We start from the raw sequence: 18,936 nt of genomic DNA, 5'->3' as shown, positions 1-18,936 counted from the left end.
ATAGATGAGAATATTCATACAGAAGAACCAAGATCTTCACAAAGTAACTTCTCTGCTAGAAATTGTATGTGTGAAAGCCTCTGCTGCTTCCGTGTACAGATGCTGTGCATGGGAGGGAAGAAAAGTGTAATTGGTGTGCAAGCTCTCAAGAGAAGAGCATCATCAAAGGAAACATTGAAATAATTACTAAATATGTGTATAAAAAGAGGCACAGTAATAGTTACAGGGGATGAAAAAGACAAGCAATGGGAGAAAGAAATCAGTCTTAGATGATTATAAAATATATCTTATTTACCTAAGAGAATTAAGGTGTATTGGCTATGCTTTTAAAAGCTGGTCTTAATTACCCCAGAGACCAGAATTCTATATGAGATAAATATGTTTTTAGATAGTTTTCTAAAATATGTATAATTTACTCAAGGAAAGGAGGACTGTGTTCTCTGGAGCCAATCTACCCTCACAGGTAAATACAAATTTAAGTAGATTCCTAAGCAGCGCATTATCTACAGCTGCTGATTGAGTGGGATACCTATGAAGAAGCTGGCAAGGTCTGTCAGTTAAGCACATAATAAAAATGTATTGAAAAAATACATCATTTTCTCAGTGGACTATAATTGGCTATGCATAATAAAAAGTCTTATTTTCAAAATATATTCTGCATCCACAGAGTTTTAAATCTCAATAACTGTTATTTTTAAAACCAGAATGCTAAGCAATATTAGCGAGTGGCAGAGCGGCCACATGGTAGACATCATTCTCCAGCTTACAACTCTTTTTGGCATCTCTTTCCCTCCTGTTTTTTTTTTTTTTTTTTTTCGAAAGTAGATGTCACCTAAAGGTGAGACATTAAAAACGATGGAGAAAAAATGCAGCTTTCCATCTTTGTCTGATTGATGCTTTCAGCCATAAGTACAATTAACATTAAAAATATCTTTCCACATATACATGCATATATATATATATATATATATATATATATATATATAATTTTTTCTATAGCCAAACAATAAAACTGAGAAAGACACATAAAAAAATTGAAGTCAGTAGTATCCTAATTGCCTAGATATGTCATTTATATTTGGTTTGGTTTGAACTCTCCTCTGTCCTGCCTGCTGACTGAGAAACTTCCCAGTACATTATTCTCCAAGCTTATTAATTCAATTTCACATCAACTATATGCTCTTGTTATATACAACTATATATGAAGCCAGGTGTGATGACACATCTCTCTAATCTCAGCACTCAGAACCAGGTGGCTCTCTATGAGTTCTAAGCCAGTAAAAGCTACATAGTGAGGCATACATACACACATACATACATGTATACATATATATGTATATATATAAAGAGAAATGAGAGACTTATCTCTCTAAGGACATAAATGGACTAAAAGTGAAAGGATAGAAAAGAATACTCCACGTAAATGGAAAAAAAATAAATCAAGAATTGATGAGCCGTTTAGTGTAGTTTAAACAGACTAAAATAACATTGTAAAAAGACATCCTAGCTTTGAATTTCAACATATGTATGCTTAATTTGAAGCATCTATTGTGAACAGGAAGCTAGGTAGGGTCTATGGTAGAGATGAGGGAAGCATTCTTCAGCAGGAAGGGGAGGAGTCATACTGGGGGGTTAAAGATTTAGTGTGAATATGAGTCAGGGAATAGCTAATGGCAGGATAGAAGGTAGGTTAACCGAAATTAAGAATGTACGAAGAAGCCTACTACTTGGTAAGTTATTTTTTTAAGTCTTAAAATAAAATTGAGTGTAGGAGTCCTGTTTTGGTGGATCATACTTAGGTTATTAAGTGAATATTTCTGTGCCAGGTGTGGTATGCATCCCTACAAGTGATTGGTAAGGGAGCCTCACTTGCTTCTTCAAACAACACAAGCTATTGTTATCGGTTTCTTCCTGTCCATCACAAACTAGAAGGCAAAAAGACTATTGCTGAAGACGAATTTGCTTGCATCACATAGACAAAAAGAAGCTGAAGCTGACATAGAAACATCTTTCCTGCTAGTTAGCTTCATAGTGGTGAACGAGCTCTGCAAGCTACTGAAGGAGAAACATGTGTCAAACAATCTTCTATTTTTCATATCAATGTGAGTGATGCTGTCATCCTTAGTTAGAGAAGCTTCTTTTTGTAGTGGGCAGCAGTCAGTGGAAGGTTAAATAAGTGGCTGTTGAGGTTGGAGCCCTAAATGAGAGATCTACACTAACTCCTACAACATTCAGAGAGCATCACTGAGGAGAGGGCAGAAAGAATGTAAGAGCTGGAGGATGGGCAGAAGTGCAGCAAATGTCTGACCTGACATGGCCTTTGCACTTACAAACTAAAACCTGTACAAGACCTCCATACATCCATAAGAGCAGTCCAATCAATAAATTTGCCATGAATAGAACACAGTCACATGAGGCTTCACCTCTAGTTAAGGAAGTATTGGCAATTGATGAATCCTGGGGGTGGGACTGCCTTTTTTTTTTCAATATGGCTAGACAGCACTAATTGCACTTGGTGGGTTAACTAGAAGGTAGCAGGACAGTGTGGGTGCAGGCGGGGTTGTCATGTTCTGGGAAGAGCAGGGGGAATTGGATGAGATAGTTGGAGGTGAATATTATCAACATATATTGTATGTAAGTGCAGAATTGTCAAAGAACATATAGAAATATTTTTAAAGAGATTGGAATTTTATGACAATAAAGGGATGAATTCATCAAGAACACATGGAATTAGATATATTTATGTACTCAATACCAAACGTCCTAAATTTATAAAGCAAGTATTATCTGTATAGGAGAAGATAAATACAAATATGTGAATAGCCGAGGAACTGGGTGCTCACTTTTCAATAACTAACAAAGTATGCAGACAAAAAAAAATCAACAAAGAAACAGTTCATTTAAACTACTCTAACCCAGTAGACCCAGAATGCACAGAACATTCCACCCTTTCTGGTTGCATTACCCAGGCTTCATTGTACCTGTCCTCTTGTTTCCGTGTGTTGTACAAAAAGAGTTTGCCGAATGAACTGCACTGTCTTTGCATGCCACACCCTCCTGCTCTGTGTCACCAGCCCTATCAAGGCTGTCCCAACTGTTGGAAAATTTCTATGTTCATCTTGTACTATCATTTTTTCCTTTTCTTTTTTTAAAAAAAATTATTGGATATTTTCTTTATTTACATTTTTAATGTTATCCCATTTCCTGGTTTCCCTTCTGAAAAATACCCTCCCCCTCCTCCCTGCCCCCTCCCCCTGCTCATCAACACACCCACTCCCACTTCCTGGCCCTGTCATTCCCCCACACTGGGGCACACAGTCTTCATAGGAAAAAGGGCCTCTCCTCCCACTGATGTCTGACTAGGCCATCCTCTACTGCATATGCAGCTGGAGCCATGAGTCCCACCATGTGTGCTCTTTGGTTGGTGGTTTAGTCCCTGGGAGCTCTGGGGCTGCTGGTTAGTTCAAATTGTTGTTCCTCCTTTGGGGCTACAAACCCCATCAGCTCCTTGGGTCCTTTATTATTATTATTATTATTATTATTATTATTATTATTATTATCATCATCATCATCATCATCATCATCATCATCATTATCATTATTCTTTTAATTCTCCACCTTTCTCAAGAGCCCTCCATCCAAGCTTTCATAATCACAGCAGGTGGCCATTCCTTTTTTTCCCTTGGTAGTGCTTCAATACTCAGGATCCTCACAGAGTCACCCCTTAAGCTCTTCCTTCTGTCCTCTCTCACCTCTTCTGAAACCTTTACCTTTACCCCTTTCTCTCCCAGATCTAAATTCTCCCTTCTTCATCGGTGTCTGCTAAAATTACATGAGCTCTCTATCTCTAAAACAAGCCTCAACTCCTTCCTTATGTTCCTTCCTCCCCCTTCTCTGATACATTCAGTCAGGCTGTCATACCTAACAGCTGCCTCTGGTTTGCCATTCTGCTCTCAGTGTGCTAGGAAACAGGTCCTTACAGCCACAGACAATATCACTATGAGTGCTCACAACACTTTTACCTCAGTGCTCATCTTTCATGACCATGTTTAATTCTGGTGAAATCTCTCAAAGCTCTTGATTTCTCTACCAGGGAATCTTTCTCATTCTTTCCCTATCTGAAAGTTTCTCTTCCACAGTACATTCCATAATCCTCCCCTTGATTCCTTCAAAGAAGCATTTTCCACACACCTGTCCTGGGCCCTCTTCTCCACACACCTGTTCCAGACCCTCTTCTCCACACACCTGTCCTAGGCCCTCTTTTTCTCTCACCTGTCCCAGGCCCTCTTCTCCACACACCTGTCCCAGGCCCTCTTCTTCTCTCACCTGTCCCAGGCCCTCTTCTCCACACACCTGTCCCAGGCCCTCTTCTTCTCTCACCTGTCCCAGGCCCTCTTCTCCACACACCTGTCCCAGGCCCTCTTCACCACACACCTGTCCTAGACCCTCTTCTTCTCTCACCTGTCCCAGGCCCTCTTCACCACACACCTGTCCTAGACCCTCTTCTTCTCTCACCTGTCCCAGGCCCTCTTCTTCACACACCTGTCCCAGGCCCTCTTCTCCATATACCTGTCCCAGGCCCTCTTCTTCACACACCTGTCCCAGGCTCTCTTCTCCACACACCTGTCCCAGGCCCTCTTCTCCACACACCTGTCCCAGGCCCTCTTCTCCACACATCTGTCCTGGGCCTTCTTCTCCATACACCTGTCTCAGGTCTTCTTCTTCACACACCTGTCCTGGTGTCTCTTTTCTATACACCTGTTCCAGGCTGTCTTCTCCACATGTTTGCCCTGATCTCTTCTCCACACACCTGTCCCAGGCCCTCTTCTTCACACACATTTACTATCTCAAAAACCTCTGCTCCAGTAATTTTCTTTTTAAAGGGTAGTTCTGAAATCAAGTCCATTACTAAGACCCATTCTTTAAATTCCTGGTTCTTTTTTCTAACATCTACAAGCATGTGACATCTACAATTTGATGGCCTGGTTACATTTTGAAGTCAACATATTAGAAACTGAAGTAATTTTCTTCACCTCTAAAACCTATAGGGATCTATTCAGAACTGTTGCCTCTCTTAAGAACATGACATAACGTGCATTGGTGGGATAACATCACTAATGAAGTGGGACAAAAATGACTGTTATAGAGAATACAATGCTGCAGGTTTTACATCCCAGTAGTCATAAGTACAATTACACTTAGGAGAGGAATATATATATATATATATATATATATATATATATATATATATAGTGGCATGGTGAAGAGCACTTGAAAGACAATTTTCTTTTGCTGAGTATGAGCCACCATGGAACAATGTAGTTGGATTTATCATAAAACATAGAAGCCTGAGTCACTATGAATCACTTATTTATCAGATGATAAAATATGTAATTTTTGTGTAATATAACACATCATATGTATTTCAGTACTTAGCTCTGACCACACAAATTTATAATGTTTATGTGGGGATGATTCATATGAAAGCCACCAAAACTAGGCAGAAATTCTGAAAAAATTATCCAATCTTTACAGATAAGGTCTATCTCTCAAATGTGTACACCAGAAACTTTTGATTGTAGTAACTCCCCAAGAAAAGCCATCAAGCAGCGTTCTCAATACCAGGTGGGCTTAAGGTTCTGAATTTGTGATATCATGTAGAAACTCAAACTCAATCCCGCCAGATTCAGAAGTTGGCCTCCACTCAGAAACACCTACCCTTTTAAATATGCCAGTATTTAACCACTTAATGTAGGACAAATTGAAGGCCAACAAAGAACATGATTGCACTTAATTTCAAGTGCCAGCTAACAGAGTACATTAAAGGTTTAATTTCATACACATGGTAGTTATATAAATAGTAGCATTAAAAGGGGTTACAACATCACTGAGACATCCTAAATCTAAAACACTTAAAAAGCACATTTACAGTACAAAGTTATCTGAAATTATTTTAATTGGTTTCAAGAAGGCTTCAGATTAAAGGTGGGCTTTGGCTTTTTCTCATTATAAAGGGAAACACAAATGAATGCTTTTTAGGCAGGCTAATATCATTCCCAGGGAAACTACCACATAACCTGTGCTACTTAAATGCCATTAACTACCAGTGAATGCTATTTTATCATTTTATGCAAATTTTGTTTCCTTAAAGACTTGAGTTCTAATAAATATAGCTGGTACAAAAATCTCTTTTTGCATTCATTACCAAGAAACTTTGGCAAAAGTGTGTGTGTGGGGGGGAGTAAAAAGTTAAAGACACAGAATACATTTAACTATTGAAGCTTTTTTAACTGATATGAAAAAACAATCCAGTTACATTATTTATCAGCTGCTTACAAATAACTTATCTTGAACAGAAATCAAGTAAATCTGTCAATTGTGGAAGTTTCTTTTCCTTGTGCTATTTAGAGATAAGCCAGCCTATACTACTAGATTTTCAGAGACATTAATTGTGCATGAATTCTGATCTGATTTGGCATTACATGGTGCAAAAGCTAATACATTTTCTCTAATATACCCCATTAGAATGGAAAGGAATCACCAAGCATAAAACCTGAAGACCCTGATTTAGAAATTATTTGACTTGGAGGATAGTTAGATGTAAAAAAGAGTTCTCAAGTACCCCAGTCCCCGAAGACTGTGGCAAGCAAACCTAATGCCTGATTGTTTACTCTGGTGGACGGTTAGTCAATAAAATCCTACATTATTGGATTGACTTAACTTTATATTTGTTTATAGTATTGCCTGAATGTTTCCAAACTATTCACATATGGAAACAGAGAAAGGACAGCTACTAGATCCTCATTCCAAATCACCACTGATCGTACTTGGCTGAGACACTAGAACCAATGTAGGCATTTATGCCTGTAACAAGTGAGATGTTTGTTTTAATTGCAATATGATAGTGCCTCACTACAGTAAAGACATAGTAATTCCAGCAGTCATTAAATGCCAGTACAAATAGTGCTTAGTAACAGTTAATGGCATTTAAAGAGGCCTTGGCAGAGCTGCACGTTTCTCTGACAGCAAAAGTTTCAGGGATATTGTAATTTTTTCAATTCTTTCTGGGTTGTTCTTGAACAAATTAGTAAGATGCCAGATATAAACTGATGTCAGTTTCAAATTATATTTTCTTTCTTTTAAAAAAGAAATTGTGCATGGGCAAAGGTCAGAAGACAACTAGATGAAATCAGTTTTCAACGTCTACCACCTGGGTCTCTCGGGTTGAAACTGGGTCATCAGGCTTGGTGACACATGCCTTTACCTATAGAACTATCTTGCCAGTCCAAATTACATTTTTCTAAAAACCAGAAACCACTGCCTTTAAAATAAGGAAGACTCTACAATCTCTTCTTCTTTGGCATTTTATTTTTTGGATGCCAATCCAGGTAGGTAGATCCTGGCTTACAGGATTGCAATCCCCCTTCTCTCTCAGTAGACGACAGTGATTTTTTTAAAGGTCTATATAGAAGAAGTGTAAACAATCCTTTGTAACTCACAACCCATAATAGCAACTAACTTTGAGGGAGAGGTCAGCTAGAAGGAGGATATTTGCTTGGGATCTTGTCTACAGGCTAGATGACTTTTCAGTATTTCAGTAGAGGATAGGAAAGTAATAGTTCAGTAAATATTTAGCTGCTGCTTGTAAGCCCAAACCAAAACAGAAACATATGGGAGATGAAAAAACTTGCCAAATCCTGCTCATTTATTTGAAGGTGCATTGTGTGCATTTTGGAGATAACCTAACTCCTTGATAATGAGTCTCCAAGTAGGATATTGATTAGACTCTTTGTTTGCTTGAAAATTATGACTGATTTTATCTTCCAAAGTTACTTATATAATCTCTCTCTCCCACCTCACAGCTTCTTACGTAATATGACATTTGTATTTGTTATTGAGAGGCCAAATTGGGCAACCTACCAGTGGCCATGTCTCCAGAGCACAAGACTCCCTTTCCTCTGCAGCTGCTACTCATGAGTAGGACCTGAGTGCCCAGTACCCCACCCACCCATGCTGGAAATTTTACTGGCTTGGATTTGTGCACATCCAGGTTCACAGGGCAGTACTAACTGGACACAGGAGGTTATTAATAACAATGAAAAAAGTAGAATATGAAGCTATTTAACCTTATACTTAGTATAAAAAGTATACTTGTTTGCTTTGAGACAGGGTCTTAAGCCTGTAGCTCAGGCTGGTCCAGAACTATGTGACCAATGCTGGCCTCAATCTTGTCTCATTCTCACGCTCAGCCTTTTAAGTGCTTAACTGCAGGTCCATGTCACTATGCCTGACTGACTGTGCATCTTCATAGTGCACATGGTGATGTTATGGAACCTTTAGATTTGGTGTTTTGATGGATTTGGATGCTTAGGCTTTCCGTCAACCTGAACACTTCCCATTTATTTGATGACAACATTCAGAATCCTTTCCTTACTTTACTATGTTGACTAATACAGTACTGTTAAGTATAAGTAGCCTCAGCATCAGAATTCTTCTTCATTCCTTGTTGGGAAGAACAATGGGTACAAAGATCTCTTTTTAAAGCATAAAGAATACAAAAATCCCAACTTTAAAATTGTCTTTGAGGACAATTACTTGGTAGATAGTGTCCAAACTCCATAGATAACGACAAAAGCTTTCAGAATCTGAAATGTACATTTCCAGGGTCATGTTCTGAATTTATTTTCTGTTATGCTATATAGATCTTATTTTTTTGTGCTACACATTCTAGTGCATCTTTGAGACACAAACACTACTATGTGCTAACAATTATGAGAAATTACCCACTTTTTATCATTAACAATGTTTGTAGTTTTACTATGACATCTTTCTTATTGTATAATTATATATATATATTTTGCTTAGAGCCCTTAGACAGTGGCTTCAAAAGGGCTCATATTATGAAGGGATCTAGTAGTGCTCCTAGTCATGTGTCTCTCAGTCTCTGATTGTGGGTTAGAAATATCACTTTTCAAGCCAGATGAGACTTTTCTTTGTGTGTATGTGTCCAAATTTCTTTATTAAAGGGGGGACAGGATGCTTTGAGTCCAGGTGGGGCGTTTTCAGTCCTTGGGAAGGTTCTTGAGCCTCTCTTCCAGGTCTGCATCAGCATCAGCCAGGGCTGAGGCTGTAGCCTCTGCTTTCTTTCCACCAGCAGCCACACTGAGTGAGCCTCCAGTGGAGGGAAGGTTTGACAGCTCATCTGTGAGGCTCAGTCCCACCTCATCTAGTACCTGGGACACAATAGCATCACTCTCCTCTTCATCTTCCTCATCACCCATGGCATCATCAATTGTGTCATTCATCATTTCTTCTTTCATGTCCATGATCTCTGCCTACCGTTCAAACTCCATCATGATCTTCTGGATCTGGGGTAATTTCAGCTGTCTGTTCATGGTGCCCATGGCCTTAGTAACACCCTTCATGGCTTGTGACATTGAGTTGTTGGATTTTAGAGTCTGTATCTTAAGAGACACAGCCTGGATGTTGGCCTGCATCAACACAAACTTGTGCACATATCTCTGGGTGTGCACCAGGTCTTTTGCCATGATTTGAACAGCATCCACCTGGCCTTGCTTTGCCATCTTTTTGATGTCTGCAATTATTTTATTTTCCTGGGTCTCTAGTTTCTGTCATTCCATGTCCAGCTCTCTCATAGCTTGGTTCAGGGCCCCCTGGTTTTCCTGAAGTAGTTCCTCTGGCATCTTCTGGTGCCCAAACAACAGGTCCATGGTGGTAAGACTCCACCAGCACATCTGGGACAACCGTCAGAAGTAGTAGAGCAGAGAGAACAATCAAGCTTTTCCATTTTTTAAATTCCATCTTGTAAGGTTGGAGAAATGGCTCTGTAGACAAACTGCTTGGTGTGCAATCATGAACACCGGAGTTTGGAATTCCAGAACTCAATAAAAGCCAGACAGGTATGGTGACACCTTAAGCCTAACACAGGCGATCTCTGCATCAAGCTATCTAGCTAGAGTAGGAAGAATCAGTAAGCTCCAGGGACATAGGAGACTCTATCACAGTAGGTTAAGTGGGGAGTGATTGAGGCAGATGCATACCATCAACTTTGGGCATCCATCTGTACACTAGCCCACATTCATCTACTCCCACTCATTAGAACATGCATATCTGCATGCATGCACTTCCCATGAATTCCATGTTCTTCAAACTGTAGTGTGAAGTCATAGACAGGCACACAGTTATAGGAGATGGGATGTTGGGGCTGCTACTTAGAGTAAGTTGCTGTAACAAAAACCCCATAAGACTTATGAAAGCAAGGTTATTTGTTGCACACAACCCACCACTATACCACCTGTCCACTACCTTTCGCCACTTGTCCACCACCTGTCCATCACCTTCCACCACCTGTTCATCACCTTCCACCACCTGTCCATCACCTATCCACAATCTGTATGTCACTTTTCTACAACCCATTCATTACTGTCTACCACCTGTCCATCAACCATCCACTATCTGCCTACCCATTGGGGCTGGCTTCTTGTTATCATTACTCCCTGACTAGGGGAAAAAAAGAGTAGCATCCATCTTGTGAGTTCCAGCTTTACTGAAGAATGAAATGAAAGATGGCAGGTCCAAGTGTGGCAGGTGTCAGTCATAATAAGTCATGCAGCCACACCTGATATCAGTACATGGGAATTTAAGGTGCAATCTACCAGAGATGCTACTGAATGTAGAAACACACATAACACCACCACAACTACTAAGGTATCTCTAATAGTTTCTTGATGAGTCTCTAGGAAAACCCCCACTTATGCATAAGCATCTGTCATGCATCTTTGTTTATTCTGACTCTAGCTTAAGTTGGAAAATTCTGAGAAAAAAACCAGAATCTTTAAAATTTTATATTTACTGGTTTGCTATTAATCATGGAGTTATGGACTACATAACTGGTAGTGCGTCTTTTGTGCAGCAGAATTCTAGACAATAAAAGCACAGGAATCAATTAGCTGGAGTAGCTCCAACTGCCTACTTTGAAAATTTATTAAATAGCAAATATAATTTTCTTCATATAAAAGCAATTTATTGTTTTTTGAAGATAGGTTTTGTTGTAGCACAGGTTAATCCACAGCATACTATGTAGCTGATGACCATGGTCCCTAAATTCTCCTGACTACACTCTGAAGCTCTGAGATTATAAACACATACCACCATGCTGCTTTTTTTAATTTTAATTTTATTATTTTTGTGTGTGGTGCTGAAGAACAAATCCACACTTTCCTACATGTGAGGCAAGCACTTTATCAACTGAGACACATCAACAGGCAAGTCAATCATTAGAGACTGAGATTTTAGCTAGCTTTGGATATGCCTTGAGAAAAAAGACAAGCAATGAACTCTTTTTGTGTAGTAATACTACCACCAAAGAAAACAACTGATATGTTACTGAATTTTTTTTGTGCTGCTGTTCATTTCCTGAAATTGTGTCATCATCAAATACCCCTAATACTACTGAATCTTACTCTTTTCATTAATAATTCCTTGTGGATGCTTTTATAGCAATGGATATCTGTAAAGTGTATAGGTCTTTATATAGGAAACTCCTATGGGCAAGTTCTTACCATTGAGGGAGAATTCTTCCTTTGTAAACTCTTTTTAGAATTTGCAGAGTCAATGTCTTTAACGAGGTAGAGAATTTCTTTGCCAAACAAACTTTGAGGCAGAATAAAAACCTTGGCACCGTGGGCTCAGTTGGAGCATCTGTGACGCTTGGCAACACATCTGGTTCTATGCTTTGGTGAGGAGACATTCTTCTCATCTCAACATGCAGTGGTGTCAGCCGGTGTCAACGACTCTGCCAGCAGTCCCAAAAAATCCTGTCTATTTCTCTGTACATTGTCAACCTCCTGAGAACCAGGGCTGACACACTGCTATTTTAAGATATTTTTTTTTTGTCAAGAAATAGGAGTGGAAGAGGAAGTTCATTGCTGCAATACAGAAGTTAGCTAGTTTTCCTGGGTACCTGCCTTAAAGTATTGATTGGCCTTCAAATGAAGGTTCTGCTTTTCGGAGGCAAAAGAACTCCAACTATCACAGATTGGAAACAGTTCCATTTGTACTTTACTGCATAGGTATTCTTACCAAATTTTCTAGGCAAAAAAAATCTACTTTAATTCTTCTGACCTGCCTGCTACTCTAGGAAGGGGCACTGGGGCCAGATAACTATGCCAGTCTTACCAGCAAATCTGAAGGAGAATTAGCCTGGTTGCCAGCATGTTTACACATGGGAGTCTGAGAACTGGAATCTGTAGGTAACTCCTGGGACTCCATTTCCACTTCTAGTGATTTAACTCCTCCAATCCTTTTATGAAACAATGAAACAGCAGCAATGCTTTTCAGAAGGTAATGGCATTGAGCACAGTATGAATTCCGTGGAATTTTGGCAAATTATAAGTCTAACTGTCCCAAAGTCTCATGAACTAAAACCACTGAAGCTCCTGTTCTGCTTGTCATTATTTTCTTTTGTGAAATAAGTGCTTCTAGAACTTACTGCCACAAATCTAAAAAGGCCATTGTTAAAGTGAATACCCATGGCAACAAGAGAATGAGCATTGGCCTTTTGGTAGAAACTTGAACTGAATATAAACAGAATTTTACTTAAAAACTTGCATTTTCTATGTATTTAAGAAACAGACATTAATGATAAGAGGAAATTTGTGAGAATAGGAGATGGGAAGTTATAAGGAAATTTATAGTTTCTATACAATAATATCATTGCCACGGTTTCAAGATGATGTGAAATCTCTCTTTTTCTAGAGAATAAGTTTATATATGTATATATATATACATATATATATATATATGTGTATATATATATAAGTTTATATATATGTGTGTGTATATATATGTGTGTGTGTGTGTATATATATATATATATATATATATATATATATATATATATATACATATATATACATATTTCTCAAAGGTCTTGTTACCTAAATGTGGGCCTTGCCCACTGCCCCGGTGCTCTCCAGGATAAACTACTTGTAAAAAGTAGCAGGTAGATGACTTCTCTTGCCAGCACTCACTAAGGAGCTGTGGGTAGTTGGGTAGTTGCTCGGGAGGGATGGCTGCCCTTTTCTGAGGATGTTACCACTGTGGATTCCTGTGCCTCACACTCATGCTCATATGAGCAGCACTAACTGGACTTAATGGGTTACAAAAAAAAAAAAACAAAACAGATATGAAGCTTGGAAGGAGAGATGTAGAAAATATGGAGGGAACTGGAGGGGAAACAATGAGGAGTGAGTATCATTGTATACATGTATGAAATTCTCAAAAATAAAGAAAAAATAAAAACTTACTTCTTTGCCAGTTTAATATGTAAGGTCTTAAGTAGAAGCAATACTCTACAGATGGAAAATAACTTACTGTTGTTTGGGAATAATTTTTTTTCTGAAATAAAACTTAAGGAAATTTGGTTAAAAATGGTGTTTTTTTTTATTCTTTCTCTTTTCCATATTGAATAAAGAACTGAATAGTCTCATTGATCAAGTCAATAAAGAAAAGCTAGAAACTTACATTTATTGCTTTACAATATAGTATTCTTACCGAAGTAGTGAAAACACAGTTGGAGGGAGCTGTAATAGCTGCCATAATGCATTATCATAAGCTTAGTAGCTGAAAACAAATTTATTGCCTTATATTTCTGTAGTTCAAACGTCCAAAATGGGTCTCATGGGTCAAAAATCAAGCTGTAGGCAAGACGCTGGGGCATGGTCCCTGTGCTTCTCACAGCAGCTTCTACAGGCTGCCTACATTTTCTTGGCCTGTAGTTCCCTTCTCATGCTCAAAGGCAGCCACAGAAGTGCTCTGCCCTGCCACAGTCAATATGTGTTTTATTGATTCAATACTCAGGTCTTGGCCACTTATTTCCCAGGGGGAAGGACTTGTTTCTCTGCAGTTGTTTGTTGGTCCACAGAGTCTCCTCCTGCTGGCCCAGTCTGCACCACAGGGTGCTGTTTGGTTGTAGATCCAGAGCCTGCACTTCCTTCCCTGTAAAACAGGCTTTCAAGTCTTCTTTCAAGTGTTCTCAGTGGCACTGAGAACAGAGGCTGGCACACAGCTTGGCTTTAGAAGAGCGTGGATCCCATGCCACCTGTCAAACAGCTGGGGAAACTCAATCCTCAAATGCTCCAGCTGTTCCAACCACAGCTTTCTTCTTGCTGTGAAGGCCTTGAGCCCTGAGCTTGGCCACAGCTGTACAAGTAGCTGCCTCCCGCCATTGCTCCAATGGTCTCTTCCACTTTTAAGGGCCCTTGTGATTATATGGAGTCTACTCAAATCCTGAGGATAGATAATCTTACTCCTTTAAGGTAAAGTGTTCACAGATATTTTATCTGTTATAGTCATTCCCTTATGCTGTGAGGTACTCAAACCCATACTTCATGGATTTGGCCTGAAGAGCATGTTTTGTCTTGTTTCACCTACCCTCCCATATCCACATACTGTGTCCCTCCCAACCAACCGCTCCCAGCTCTGCCAGGGCAGTGGGAAAGAGCATCAATGCTACATCAGTGAAGAGGTCTGAAACTAAATAAGGGCAAGCTGTAACAATATATCTCTCGTTGTTCTAGGTAAGGACTAAAGGAGGGAATGAATCTGAGCTAATCTGTAACTGTACCTTTAATACTGTCTCTTTCCTGGGAAAGGCTGTAAAGCAAGGTGAGGGAGATTCTCATTGGTGCATTTAAAGACAGCTCAGTAGTAGGAGCAGAAAGAAAAATCAAGAAGGCACGGATTTCAGTAGTACAGCTGTAAGGAACTGATTCTACCAACAGGCTGAATCATCCACTGAAGTGGATTCTTTCCTAAATCCTGCAGATAATAACTCAGTCTGCCTGTTCCCTAGGAGTCTGACTCTGAGCAGGGCAGCCAGCTGACTATGCCTGTAATTCTATTACAACAACACAACAACCACAAATTGTTTTATGCCTTAAAGTTTGTGGTACTAAGTTATACAGAAACAGAAAATGAATAAAGGATTACAATAGTATCCCAGTTGAATGTGATTTAGGATTTCTTAAATTTCTTAAATCAGAGAATTTTCTTGTTTCCTCTCATTCTGCCTTTCTCTACAGCCTCGATTGGCTTCCTCACCATGCAGTTATTTCACTGAATGTAACTGGAAAATGCAATTTTGTCAGATTAAAATCTCCTCTCATATCATTTAGAGCTATCTCTTTCTTTCCTCCCTCACTGCTGGTTTAAGAAGCAGAGATGTATGAATCTTGGGTACAGTGTACACATGTTTGAGTTGGAGGATCAAACCAGAAGATTCAGATTTCAAGAATTAAAGCAACAATCTGTACACGCTGAAGAGACTCAAATATGTTTCATTCATTGCATCTAACTATCTGGAAACAAGGAGCCATGACAAAACAGCTGAAGAAAAGGGAGAAGCTGTGTAGGCATAAATGCCTGAACTCTTTCCTATCTTTTATCAATAAACATTACTAGAATGTAATGCATTTGAATTCATGCTTTTCCTGCGGAAACTCAGCACATTGACTTCTGCTTTTTGACACCACGCCTGAATCTTATTACCAGTATAGGGCACACTGTGGGAAGCATGCTGAAACTTTTTAAAGTACAAAAGAGGATTGCTCTTCGTTAATTAGATATCTGGATTATGCAGATGGGTCACTTTATGATTTATATGGTGTGGTGTGAACACTATTATATGCTTGCTGATAGCAACACCTAGAAAATTTAGTTAAACTTCATTTTGCTTATAGTCTATTAGGGAAAGGAATTGGTGTTAGGTTAAAAAAACATATCAGACTGGAGCATTGTGGTTGAGGGTTGGAAGAATGTTCTATGGATAAAGAACTGTAGTATGTCTGATGGTTAATTCAGAAAATGATGTTGTCCCCAATACAGTTCAACAGTGCTCTAACACCATGCAGCTATGTGAAAATATTGGAAGGGAGTGATTCATATGCCAATGTCACCATTGAAAACTGATTATCTTCTGCATTTGTGAAAACCATTGGAACTGGGTTAAGAGAGAGGCATTTAAATATAGATTTGAGCCAATGGAGACAATGGACTTTATAATGAAGGGTTAGTCTGTGACCATAACTCTCTACTAAATATGGAAGAACTTTTTAATAAAAAGCTAGTACAACAACAAAAACTTAAAAGGCATAACTGGAAAAGCTTCAAAATTTGGTGATCCAAGTGAATTACAGCTGAGCTTCTACCTATTTTTATCAATGTCTTTCCTGATACTAAAGCCAACACTAAAGAAAAACCATTGCAAAGCTATTATGTCAAGTAATTAAACATTACTTCACGTAATATATCTTTATGGGTTTCCACTTCTTTGAGCTATATCTTCTCTACGTGTGCAAGTATGCTGAGGGAAAATACTACATGCTCAAATGAAATAAAGGACTTCAGTGTATGCTCATAGGATCTTGTCAAGTAGCCAACGACTTGCCCTTTCATTGTGAGGGACTAATGTCAATGCTGTTCTAAAGAAAGACACTTTTCATAATCACTCAACAATCTGATAAGTGAAAGCATGTGCCCGGGCTGAAGCGAAGCCTGCCAGGGGTCTCTGCTGAATGAGAAGCATGTGCTCACACTGTGCCACGTAATACCCCATTTACCCCCAAGTCCAAAGGTTAGAGGACTAATAGCTGCCTTGTGGTAATCAGGAAAAGCAAGACACTGGCTCCGGTGAAACATCTGGGACATATTTTACATACTTGCAACATATGCTTCAGGTTCAATTAAAGTGAGGCTTTGGCACATTTATTAATTTCTTTACTTTTATCCTGTAAGAGGACCCACTGACCTGACCTGACTATTATGCCATATGAGAAAACACAGAACTAATGAGTGCTATGGGCCAGTACTTGTTCATATGGTAAAAAAACACAATTGTTTTCTCATGAAATTCCTTTATGCATGACTCAATACACAAACTTTAAGTGAAGGAACCAATGAAAATTTTACAATAGGAACTGACTTTTCTCCCACTGATAGCTAAACTAACAGTGCTTACTGCTGTGAGAACCAAGCAGTGGGCACAGGAGGTAGTGAATGGATGCTTGCAAAATCCATTCTTCTACTTTTCTCTTAACAAATAAAGGTTATAAATTTCAAGATGCCTTCTCTAAGAGAACTTAGAAGTCTATTGCAAATAACTACAATTGATATTTCAGGTTCAGACACAATGGTCATGCTATCAATTTCATTATGGTGATAAAAGGGGGGGGAAGAGGACCCCACCCATTCAAATAAAGAGCTGGGTTATAAATAACAACCAGCTCATAGTGAAAACACACTACTTGTCTATATCAGCTACAGACAAATTCATTTGAATTTACACAGTAAATGAAGCCCTCACTTTCAGTCTACTTTGATAACTAGATCTGAAAAGGTGTGAGAACAAGGGTGTCAATTGCAGATAGCCAACCTCTAGTTCACTGTATACACAGTGCCTGAGAGTTGGTACTTTTATCCAGACATGTTCAGTCATCTGTATTTTGATAACTGGTTAACTAGGGATGTCTGCTTGTTGACTACACCTACCTTCTCTATTTAAAAAATGAACAAGGAAAGGGAAAGACATACAACACCAACAAACTGTCTAAAAATATATAGGGTTGGCTTTCAGCAAGGAGAGATGAAAGCAGTAGACTTCACTGCAGTTTCTATTTATTAGCATTTCTAGGGAAACGCCTGCTGCTGGGATGGGTCTTTATGGTGGCTTTAATAATAAAGCAGCAACAAGCAAGGGAGAATGGCCATAAGTGGATGGCAGCTCAGTCTTTATCAACAGAGAAGTTGATGATTCAGAGCTGGCATGGTGAGTTAAAGTACAGGCTCTCCACAGCTCTCCAACTGACCTTAACAATAAATCAGGCCAGTTATTGCCAGGGGTGTGTGTTCATGTTTTTTAACTTTAAAACCAAGCACTCCTCTCTCTCTCTCTCTCTCTCTCTCTCTCTCTCTCTCTCTCTCTCTCTCTCTCTCTCTCTCTCTCTCTCTCTCTCCCTCCCTCCCTCCCTCCCTCCCTCTCTCCCTCCCTCTCTCTCTCTCTCCCTCCCTCCCTCTCTCTTCCCCCCCCTCTCTCTGTGTGTGTGTGTGTTAACAGACAAGAGATTTTGTTAGCTTCATTTTGATCATGATGCTGATGAATGAATGTACAGGAGAAAATTTTCACATAAAAGCTCTATCAATGCAAAATCACTCTCAGCAGCATGAGAGTGAAGCAGGGTATAAGCATGTGTGTTTTCCTTCTCCTGCAAGCATCAAACATTAGTCAGCAAGCAATGATCGTTCATGAGGTAAAGTATTCAGTGTGACTCTTTTTCACTTTTGACACTTGCAGTGCTTGCTTCCAACACAAATTCTTATCCCAGATATAACTGCACATCTTTTATGGAATCAAAGGTCAAGGGCATAAACTAAGATGCTCTGTTTTTCTTCCCTCAAAAACATCATTTCTTTATGTAACAGTGGTCAGTTTTGGGTGGAGATCAAAATTTGGTTATGTATACCAAATAAAGTGCAAGTAGTTCATATTTTTTCCCCTTCCTCCTGGTCTCATCTGAAGATATATTAAGTTTTAGATCTATAAATGCCCTGAGACTACAGTGTCAGAGAGTTCCTATCCTGCTTGTTGGAGATAGCTGTTCTCCAAAACTTAGCCACTGTTGTGGTGGTACAAGATCATGCTAATTCCTCCCTTTCCTCAAGGAACCACCAACCTAAACAACCTAGAAACGAGCCGCTGTTTACTGTGGTTCCCATCCCCACGCCAACTAGCAGTGAAATTCAAGTTTCTTCAAAGGACTTTTTCCTGATGAAGGAGGCATGCACCATTACAGAGCTAGGCAGGACAGTGAGCCCAGGGCTATTTAAATGTCTGCCCAAGTATATCATAAACATGTTCTT

General features: G+C 39.2%; 1 protein-coding gene and 1 pseudogene across 13 annotated transcripts in view; both read right to left on the bottom strand.

Annotated features, from left to right (window-relative positions):
* The window catches only part of Mctp1 (multiple C2 domains, transmembrane 1), a 650,923-nt gene that overhangs the window by 88,391 nt on the left and 543,596 nt on the right, over nt 1-18,936 (bottom strand). The window lies entirely within an intron of this gene.
* Nucleotides 9,004-9,806, bottom strand: Gm8185 (predicted gene 8185; annotated as a pseudogene).

Source organism: Mus musculus, chromosome 13 (genome assembly GCF_000001635.26).
Source record: "Mus musculus strain C57BL/6J chromosome 13, GRCm38.p6 C57BL/6J".
NCBI classification, from domain to species: Eukaryota; Metazoa; Chordata; class Mammalia; order Rodentia; family Muridae; genus Mus; species Mus musculus.
The sequence above is the reverse complement of the archived record's forward strand: the minus strand, read 5'-3'. Positions and strand labels throughout refer to the sequence as shown.